Source organism: Aedes albopictus, chromosome 1, assembly GCF_035046485.1.
Source record: "Aedes albopictus strain Foshan chromosome 1, AalbF5, whole genome shotgun sequence".
Lineage (NCBI taxonomy): Eukaryota > Metazoa > Arthropoda > Insecta > Diptera > Culicidae > Aedes > Aedes albopictus.
In genome coordinates, this window is record NC_085136.1 from 267636276 (window position 1) to 267647636 (window position 11361).

The window sequence follows — 11361 nt, forward strand, 5'->3', positions numbered from 1 at the left end:
TTAGAAAAATGAGCTCTTTCGATTAGGCTATAGAAAATAGCAATATTTTATTCACTAAACAACCCAATTATCTGTATCTCTGCCCGATGCCTGCCGTTGATGTTGTAGTCGATACTGTTGCGAACCGCCAGGTGGTCGTTGTTAGTGTAGGCATCGTATACCCTCCAGTTTGAAGTACTTGTTAGGTGATTAGGTCAGGACTACAAAAAATCAAGTTTATGATCATCGCGGTTATAGCTACTTTCAGAACTGACATTAGTCAGATTGCCGTTAAGAATGACCACCAGTGCCTCTAGCAGAATCTGACTACGCTGGCTCGTGAAACGGCTTCCCCTTTCCACTGTCCAGGTATTGAATTCATTCGCAATTACCAACGGCCTTCACTCTGTTAACTCAACCATCATACAGTCTAGCATCTGCTCGATCGACCATCATCGAGGTGCATAGCAGCTACAGAAGAAATTCCCGTTTACTTTGGCGACCACGAAGGCCTTGTAAGATGTAGACACCAACGCCTTCACGGAATATTTACCCGTTGCTCATATCACCGTTATTTTGGATGCACCCGTAACCCAGTTGCCGTTACCATTGGGTCGTACTCGGCATCAGTGTGATGTGATGCCGAAAGACGCCCCCCCCCTCACTCAACGACTGCCTGACATAAAAGTTGCTGGACTGTGTCAAAGTGGTTCAAGTGTAGCTGCAGTGGGGTGTGAACAATGATTAGTGACATTCCCTTTGGGTGTCCTTCCCCTAGCAAGCGTCGGTGACACCAATCATCATGACGAGATGGACCTCTTTTTCCTTCTAAACCATAGGGTGATAATCTGCTAAACAGACACCCTAACAAGAAGTTTAGGGTAGTGTGGGGTTAAGGCCGTCTTCTTCAACACTAGTAAAAGCCAGGACTACTCTCTCCTCGACCCACTAAAACACATTCCTATGGTCGCCAAACCCTACGTCTCTCCGGAACCACCAAGAAGGTATTGCTTCAGAGAGGGGCTAGTGCACATCGCACCCTCAAGGTTAGCTGCGAAGCCTAGCAGCAACGAACATCGAAGACTCGCTCTGGAGAGTCCATCACGGTAACATGCTGGCGCTTAGCCAGTTTCCCGAGTGGTCCTCGCCACTCCCTTTGTCCTCGGAAGGCGGGCAAGGTCAACTCCGCCCGCGCCCAACTGCTTTGCAGACATCAAGAACTGATGCCCACGTGCAACCCGATCTGACCTGCTGAAGGCAAGGGTATTACTACCCTTCAGGCCCTATCAGCTGCACCAGAAGGTTGCTGCCAGCAGGGTCTCCACCTGCCCCGACCTTTGCCGGGGACCCCTTTCCAACCGCGGGCTCGGATCCAACCCAGTAGACCGACGCCACGACAGCACCGCTACCGGGACTTCCTCTCCGCGGCCACTTAATCGCTGTAAGGGTCGATCTCGACCGCAGGGCACCGGTATGACCTACGAAGCTGACTCCGAACTCCTGGACCACCTCTTGTACTGCATCTGAACTAGCCATTCTCCGAGTCCACGCGCCACCTCCTCTGTAGCTCCCAGACGATATGGGTGATAGCCGTTGAAACGGCGTTCCAGCAAAACTCATCCCTACACATCCTCTGCACCAAGTTGTCCGGGTTTGTGTCCTCCCCGCATGTGGCAAGCATGCGGTAACGCATTGTGCGAAAACGCAGGCACACGATCAAAACGTGTTCCGCCGTTTCCTCTAAACCATTGCACACTGGGCATTCGGGAGAATCCGCATGCCCGAAACGGTGTAGATAATGTCGGAAGCAACCATGACCTGGAGGGACCTGTATCAGGTGGAATGTAACTTCCCCATGGCGCCTATTAATCCAACTATCTACCCTCGGTATCAACCTATGGGTTCACCTTCCTTTGGTGGAACTGTCCCACGCGCGCTGCCATTTGACCATAGAGGCCATCCTGGCAGTCCTGCGTATGCCTCTTGTGCCGCGCATTTCGAAGCACTCCATGTCCTCACTGATAAGAATGCTGATAGGCACCATACCAGTAATGACGCAGAGAGCGTCGTGTGACACGGTACGGTACGCGCTCGCAACCCTTAGGCACATAAGCCTGTAAGTACTTTCCAGCTTCCGTCGGTAGCATTTAGTACTTAGCGCGGTGCCCCACGCCGGGCCGCCATACCTAAGTATGGACGTAGCAACACTAGCCAGAAGCTTGCGCTTACTGGCGTACACCGCAGAGCTATTGGACATCATCAGGAACAGTGCCGCAATAGCTGTGGAGGCTCTTTTACAGGCATAATCGACGTGGCTACCGAAAGTAAGCTTATCGTCGATCATCACGTCCAAGTGTTTGACGGAGCGCTTTGACAGGATAGTGCACTCTCCTACACTGATCTCCGTCTGCTGCTCCGACTTCAGGTTATTAACAATTATGTTATTTGACAGTTCTGAAGATGACCGAAAGTTAATAAAGTAGGTTGAAACGTAAAGAAGAATAAAGAAGGAGTTTTCAATCGTCACCGAAAAACACCAATCATAATAGAAAAGGATAACGTAAACGGTGATCAAAACAACCATAAGTTATTAACAACTGTCACCTCTGTCTTGTGGTAAGCCAGCTCCAGTTTCCTGGACCGCATCCACGCCTCCACAACCTTGATCGAGTGGTTGGTAGTCAACTTTACCTCCTCGATCGTTTCACCGTAGACTTCGAGCGTAATGTTGTCGGCAAATCCGACAATCACCACTCCCACTGGGTACTCTAACCTCAACACCTCGTCGTACATGTCATTCCATAACACCGGACCCAGGATGGAACCTTGCGGGACTCCTGAGGTTATGTGAAAGCACTTCCGACCCACCTCCGTATCGTAGACTAGTACACGAAAGTACATGAAAGTAACTTCCGAGAATCTTGTACAGGTACTCCGGTATCCCCAGACGCAAGAGCGCATCGGCAATAGCAGACCAGTTGGCGCTATTAAATGCATTCCTTACATCCAGAGTCACTACCGCGCAAAAGCGAATTTCCCTCCTCTTAAGCTCGAGTGCTTTCTCGGCGGTTTTTGTAACCGACAAGATAGCGTCTACGGTGGACCTCCCCTTCCGGAAGCCGTACTGGTTGCTCGAAAGACCATTTTCGCCCTCGGTGAACCTCAACATTCTATTGAGGATGATCTTTTCGAGCACCTTCCCCGCCGTGTCAATCAAGCATATTAGTCTATATGCCAACGGGTCACCGGGTGGTTTCCCCGCCTTTGGCAAAAGTACCAGGCTCTGCCTCTTCCAAGCTTCTGGGAAAACTCCCTCGTCCCGGTATTTCTGCATAGCAGACCTGAACATCTCGGGAGCCTCTGCAATAGCTACTTTTAAGGCTAGGTTCAGAACTCCGTCCGGACCTGGGGTCTTACCTACGCTAAGGGACTTAGCTATCCCCGCAAGTTCCACATCGGTGACCCTCTCCTCATCGCCAGCCCCAGTCCTCGGCTGTCCTACGAAAGGAGGCCAAGGACTAGGATCAGGACGCGGAAAAAGTCCTCCAATGATCCCCTCCAACATCTCTGGAGATTGCTCTGTAGGAGCCATCACACCTCTCGTCTTGGCCATAACGATCATGTAGGCGTCACCCCACGGGTTCGTATTGGCACTCTGACAGAGACCCTCAAAGCATGCCTTTTTGCTTGCTCTTATCTCGGTCTTCAGCGCGGCTTTTGCAGCGGCGAACACCACCTGCCGTTCGTTGCGCTCTTCCTCTGATCGTGCTCGCTGCATCCGCCGCCTAGCCCGTAGGCAGGCGCGGCGCAGGTCCGCAATCGCATCGGTCCACCAGTAAGCCGGTGGCCTCCCATTTCTAGGGTGGACTCGCCTAGGCATGGTCGCATCACACGCACGTGAGAGCACCGCTACCAGCTCGTCGCCGTGTAAACCGAATAAGTTTCGCTCACGGCGGAGCGCCTCCCAAATACCCCTTCGTCGAAGTATGATGTCTTCCATCTGTGAGGGCTTGGCCTTGGCCTAGCCGCCTCTTCTTCTACCCGCTGTCTGCTGTTGTTGTAGTCGATACTGTAGCGAACCGCCAGGTGGTCGCTGTAAGTGTAGCCATCATCTACTCTCCAGTTCGAACTACTTGTTAAGCCAGGACTACAAAAGGTCACGTCAATAATTGACTCCGCTCCGTTTCGACTATAGGTACTCTTGGTACCGACGTTAGCCAAGTCGACATCTAAGATGGCCAGTGTTTCTAGCAGGATCTGACCCCGCTGGTTCGTGAAACGGCTTCCCCATTCCACGGCCCAGGCATTAAAGTCACCCGCTATTACCACCGGCCTTCGCCCTGTTAGCACGGTCGTTAAGCCACCTGCACCTTGCACTGTTGCCACTGTACCGTAACAAGCTCATTCGCGTCGGTGATCTTGTCCATGCCTTTGACTTTTAGAGTTGCTTCCGCGGCGAGAGCCCTCACAAGCACTTGTAGGCGGAGCCCTTGCGTTGCGAATTTGTAGCGCTTTAGCTTCAAAGTCTTTCGCCTTTACGAGTACGTCGAATACTTAATCCGTCAGCTTGACACCGCTTTCCAAGAATTCCAAGAGTCTCTTTACCTGGTGATCATTGATAACGAAAAAGCTCACGAAAACATGTGGGAAGCCCTCAGGCGCAAGGGTGTCACCGAGAAAATCATCGGCCTCATTGAAGCACAGTACAGGGCATTTTCGTGCAGAGTACTGCAAAACGGTGTTTTGTCCGATCCCATCCGGGTCGTTGCTGAAGTGAGGCAAGGATGTATACTATCACCGCTACTGTTCCTCATCGTAATCGACGAGATCCTGGTTGGTGCGATTGACCGTGAACCAAATCGTGGATTGCTGTGGCAGCCCATTACCATGATTTCGAATTGACTGATGCCGTTGCTCTCCTAGCTCAACGACGCTCTGATATGCAGAGCAAGCTCGATGATCTTGCCAATCGCTCCTCAGCGGCAGGTCTTACCATCAACGTCAACAAGACCAAATCGTTGGATGTAAACACGGTCAACCCTTCCAGCTTTACGGTAGCTGGGCAGTCAGTGGAGAATGTTGACAGCTTCCAATATCTCGGTAGCCAAATGGCGGCCGATGGCGGCACCAAGATCGACATAGGTGCACGGATCAAGAAAGCGAGGGCTGCTTTTGCGAGTTTAAGGAATGTATGGAGAAACAACCAGCTTAGTCGACGCTCCAAAATCCGAATTTTCAACTCGAACGTGAAATCTGTGCTGCTATACGCCAGTGAAACCTGGTGTGTATCAGTGGAGAACACTAAACGGCTGCAGGTCAAAAGATGCATGCGGTATATAATTCGTGCATGATGGCCACACAATTGGATCTTCATCGTAGTGGAGCTCCATCGTCGATGTCATCAAAACGATAGCGACAGAAATTCGGGAGCGAAAGTGGAGGTGGGTCGACCACACTCTAAGCTGGAGCGGAAATGAAATCTGCAAGCATGCGTTAGATTAGAACGCAGCAGGGCATCGCAGCAGAGACAGACTCAGAGGATCACGGCGACGCAGCCTCAGTAACGAAATCAAGCAAGTCGACAGAAATTTGACCTGGCCACAGGTCAAGGCGATGGCTGGCAATCGCCCAGGATTGAAATCTTTCAATTCAGCCCTCTGCACCACCGTGGGTGCCCAGGACGTAGTAAGATCTACTGGGTATGTGGAACATAGTAAACAGAACGATTGATTCGACAAGGAGAACAGACTGGTTTTGAAGGAGAAGAACGTAGTGCGGGCGGTAATGCTGCAGCATGGAATACGACAGAATGAGGAACGATACAGGCAGAAGCGTAAGCAGCAGGCAAATCTCTTTCGGGAGCAAAAAAAAAACGCTGTCTGGAGGAAGTGGATCATGAGGAAATGGAAAGTCTGTGCCACGTAGGTGCACGCAAGTTCTACCTGAAGCTATACGTTTCCCGCATCGGCTTTGTACCGTGAGCCGAAATAAGCAGGAGCGAAAGGACGGAAACTCTGTCGAACGAGCGTGATGTAATTGAAAGGTGGAAGCAGCATTTTGACGAGTGCCTGAATACCGATGATAATGTAGGCAAGGGGGATCGAGGCAGCAGAGTAAATGACTAGGTCAGTGCAGCAGTGGACAGCACGAACAAGCTTCCTCGCTATGAAAAGTTAAGGATGTGAATGCCAGGTCTGAACGCATCGCCGCGGTACGACTCAACCTCACAGATCTATAGAAAGTCTTGGATGAGAATGATTTTCCCGGGAAGCTGACCAAATCAAAGTAACGGTGGGTGGACGGTGTACAAAATTATGTAAGGACTTCGGATGAACTGTCCGTCCAGTACATTCGAATCTCAACGGGGTGCGGCAAGGTGATGAGATTTCCATTTTGTTCTTCGTACCTATATTTAATTTTTCGATGCCATATTATGTTTGGCTAGAAATATTTCCCTAGTTATCGAGAAACCTTTGACGATATCCAATGGGCGTTGATTAGCTAGTCGATAATCAACCTTGATTCTGGAAAACAAGATGTTGGTTTTTGTCCCACTTCGTAAAGCTAATCCAATCATTTTCGTTCTCGCTCCATTCCGAACCGTCTGCCCCGAAATCTAATTGTTGGTTCGGTAAACACAGTTGGCTTTTACGACCTACAATTGCCCCATTAGCTTCCACTGAATAGCGCAAAGTTTAGCACTCAAACCCATCTAAATACAGCTGGCTTTCCCGCTTCTGCACTCGCTTTTACGCTCTTATTTATTGAGAACGTAATAAAGCTAATTGCCTGCAAAGAAAATAGAAACCCCAAAACCATTGCATCAGTTTCACAAGAACCGAATGAAGCCCCGCATAGCCGCGCCGCCGTATTTTGCGCGCAACTTTCAAGTGAATTCAACGAAGCTGTTGCCTCGGTCCGCGTGCGCCCCACCTTTTCCTTCCGACCGACACCATCGTAGGCGCATTCTCTACATCTCCAACAATCCAGCAGAGCCATGCAGGCAGCAGGCAGCGGCAGCGTTTTATTCAATAAAAAACGGCATCCGCTAACGCTGAAGCGTGATTTACAGCCCCATAGGAAACATAATTTTTCGCCATCTCTTTTATGCCATTATAAGCCGTTTATTTCCCCACTACGCACGACCAACTAGGTAGCAGAGCAGCGAGAGACGAACAAGACTATCGAAACCATCGGAACAGACACCGGCGGCAGCTAGAGCATAACATTTTACTCGATTAGCCGCAATAAACCACGTGCTGATGGCACGGAGCGGAGTGGAATGAAATCGCTCGCAGCCGGCGAACGGCGAGAGAACTAGCGAGAGAGAAGTGCTTTAACATCAAAAGATGTACGGGCATTTAAATCTATATTTAGATCCGATGCACAGTGTTTGCGGTCAGGAGAGCGAGGAACGAGAGAGCGCATGCGCTCTCTTGGAAGTGGAATCTCTCGTCATCGGGCTACGACGATTCGTTTTCAGCCGGGTTTGATTGAACGAATGGAATGGGACAAGACGGAAAGCAGGAAGCCGGGAACCGGTTTGCAACCATCAGCTGATCGCAAGGCTCTCCCGGCTCGGTAACCGGCTCACGAATTTTGATACGTAATTCTGACATAGGTTGGAGACTTTGATTGCGTATGGGTCTGAGCGGCTCGCTCTTCGAAGGGGATGTAGCTCAGTGGTAGAGCGCTCGCTTCGCATGTGAGAAGTCCCGGGTTCAATCCCCGGCATCTCCACTCCGAGTATTCTTTTTGCTTTGGCGAAGTAACGAAACAACGAAAATGTTTTGCAATCCAATCAGCCATAATGAAGAGGTGCCTTCTATAGTTTTGAGATTACAGATTAGATTAGTAATGGACATTACTAATGTTCATGGTCCCTTGTAAAAGGCACAACCTTATGCTCAGCTTGATTGCTGTCAGATCTCGGGGCTTAAATAATGTAATAACGATGACCATTTAATTTAATAGGGAATCGCGCTACTTGGGCGGTGGCTTCTATATTCGTCTGTTTTCCACTATAACTCAGTCAATCTTGAACCAATTGACACAATTCTTGGAATGCGGTGAGATAGGTATAGTATCTACCCGTGTACAAAATTTCAAGTCAATCGGTTCAAAATTGACCGAGTTACAGTGGAAAACAGACGAAAATAACAGACGAAGAAAACCACCGCCCAAGTAGCGCGATACCCTAACACATTCTATCACAGCTCAATAGGCAAAATCAATCTCCCACCTTTCCTAATCTAATCCTTAACCTTCACGTACCCGACCCCCAACATCTCATTTTCAAATTGCTGGCATTTCGTCAATTTTCATCCAATTTTTTTGAAGTCGCCCTCAATCGACCATAAATTGGTGCAAGTTGATAACACCCAAGTGGCCATGCATATCCGGAACCATTCCGAAGATATTCCGGATTATACTGGGGTCAGGGAGGGTGCCGAATTGGCTAAAAATGATTATTTCGTGTGTTATTGTCAACGAACCATCGATTTGCAAAACACAACTGCGATAAGCAGATTTGAATTAGTTGACCCATCCGGATTACCGTGACAGGTTCCGCGGGGGCCTCATTGGGGTCACTTCTGGTTTTCATCCAAAACATGTAGTGCGACACATCAAACTTCATGATTTCGAATGACTGAGTCAGAAACGATACTCTGAAGTCTGTATCAACTAATATGGCCACCTCGGAACATCTAGCATAGGTTCCACGGGGGTGATATCGGGGACATTTCTGGTTTGCAACTACAACATGCCGTGTGACTTATCAAACTTTCAAGAGAATGGGGATTTTTTCAGTCCTGAAGTATAAACAACTGATATGGTCGCTCCGGAACACCCCAAACAGGTTCCGCGAGAGCCTCTCAAACACAATAACACACGAAATAATCACTTTTGGTCATTTGGCAAACAGACAACTTCCCCACCCCTGACCCCAGTATAATCCAGAATATCTCCGAAATGGTTCCGGACATTACATGACCACTTGAGTGTAATAAACTTGCACCAATTTATGATCGATTAAGGGCGATTTAAAAAAAAGTCGTATGAAAATTGACAAAATGCGAGCATTTTCAAAATGAGTTGTCGGGGGTCGGGTATGTGAAGGTTAAAGCCAGGAAAAACTAATAAGCCACCGAACTATTAAAAAAAACTATTAAAAGGATGCAATGCCTAATCCCCAAATTCTACTGTACACCCGATTATTTTTTTTTCTTTTTTCACGGGTGGAGTTTTTGCTATAACTTAGCCAATTTTTAATCAATTCTCATGAAATTCTGGTCACATGTAGCTACGATTAGTACTATCCGTGTACGAAAAATCATGTGAATTGTATCAAAATTGATTGAGTTATAGCAAAAAGTTGACCCGAGCAAAATAAAAAAAAATCGAGAGAGAATGGACGATGTGATTTCTTGAACTTGCATTGGAGACTTGGTCACATGACCCCCTTGTGCATCAATAAAATAAAATAAAAATAGTAATGCATGACCATTATACTACTAATACTACTAATACTACTAATGGGGAACATGATTATGATTTCTAATGTCAATTCTTCTAAAAATGTTTGCTGGGCATTCTCCTGAAATTAGTGCTAGAATTGCTCAAGCCATTTCTGGTGGTGTGCATCCAGATTTTCTCTCAGAACTTTTTTTCAGGAATTACCCCGTGGATTCCTCCAGAAATTTCATCTGAAATCTTAACAGGGCTTTATTTCAGAGATCTCAATACGAATTTCTCCAATGATTCTTCTATGAATACCTCTCGGGATTTATCGAGGAGTTAATCTAAGCACTCATCTGTAGATTTTTTGGAGATTGCAAAAGTAACTCATTCTTAAATGATTCAAGTGATTTATCCGGGAACTCCTGTAGAGTTTTTTTTAACCTGCTGGAGATGCTCCAGAAACTCCAGAAACTTATTGCTGGTATTTTTCTTCGGAATGTCTACATGAACTTCTCAATGAATCAGAGATCCTTGAATGGTTACGTAAACTTATCAAGGACTCATCCAGGGATTTTCTTAGGAATTATTTCAGGAATTCCTTTGAAGGTCTCCCCAACTAACAAAAGTAGCTGCATAAGAGCTTGTGGAACAAACGCTTATGTAAAAGTGGTTGATTAAGCTGTTATACAGTAAAAATGTTCGTTAAGTCTTCCCGAATTTCTGCTGGGATTCCACCAGGGGTTATTATTGCGATTCTTTAGAGAATTTATGCTTGGACACTGCTAGTGTTCCTCCAGGAATACTTCCGAAAATTTCTATAAAAACCATATTCTCAGTTTTGTTTTTCAAAGTTTCTTTTTTTCTAGATTCCCTCAGGAACTATTGCAGGTAGATCTTTTTCCAGGAATGGCTACAGTAGCTCTAGGGATGCACCCAGAGATTTCCGTCAGAATTTTTCCAATTATTCCACCAGAAATTCTGCCGGGGATTGATCCAGGTATACTTCTAGGGATTTCTTGAAAAAAAAATTATCTATGGATGCCTTCAATCATTTCTCCAGGAATTACTCAAAGGATTCATCCACGAATTCATCTACAGATTTCTTCAGAATTCCGCCATATATTTCGCTATATGGCTTCCACTGTGGATATACCGTGAATTTCACTTGGAATTAATCTCGAATTTTTTACGGTAATATCTCGTGGTATTGCTTCAGATTCTTCTCTGATTTCTTATGCGTATTTTTCTAAAAATTCATGCTGGGAATTATCCGAAAAATCGTGCTAGAATTTCTCATGTCATTTCTGCTGGGATTCCTCCAGAATTTGCGCCAGATATTCCCCCAGAACTATTGTCAGGAATTCATTCTTGAATTTGTTTGATTTCGTCCTGTTATTCCCTAAAAAATCACCAAGGGTTCACTTTTTTCCAGTTCTATCATTGTGAAATCAAAAATTGGTTGTTTATGGTTTCCAAATGTCAGCGCCCACTTGGTACGCCCTCTAATTTAAATGGATTTGGCTGACTTCTTTCAGGATGCCGAACAAAATATGAGGGTGGACTAGAGAATCAAAACATATTTTTGAAAATGTAGACAGGCTTATTGTCAAGGTATTGCTTTGTTGATTTGTTCGAGAATTCCACCAGGCATTCCACTCAGGAATTCCTCCAGCATTTATGCTTGGGATTTTTTCAGACGTTTTTCAAGAAATTCCATGGGTCTCTTCAGGATTTTTCCAGTTATTCCTAGAAGAATTTTTAAAGAATTTTTAAAAAATTACTTTAGAAAATCCTACTTTTATTAGATTAAATCGTTTTTATCAGAATTTCTACAGGAATTGTATTAAAATTTCCTGCAGCAATTTTCTATGGAACTTCTTCAAAAGCTCCTTCAAAAATATACAAAAAAAAAAAAATCAT

The 11361-nt window shown here is 46.5% G+C and overlaps 1 non-coding gene across 1 annotated transcript; it reads left to right on the forward strand.

The window, feature by feature from the left end:
- Positions 1-7647: 7647 nt before the first annotated feature.
- On the forward strand, positions 7648-7719 carry Trnaa-cgc (transfer RNA alanine (anticodon CGC)). Its single transcript has one exon. It is a non-coding gene; the product is annotated as a tRNA-Ala (tRNA).
- The last annotated feature ends 3642 nt before the right edge of the window (positions 7720-11361 follow it).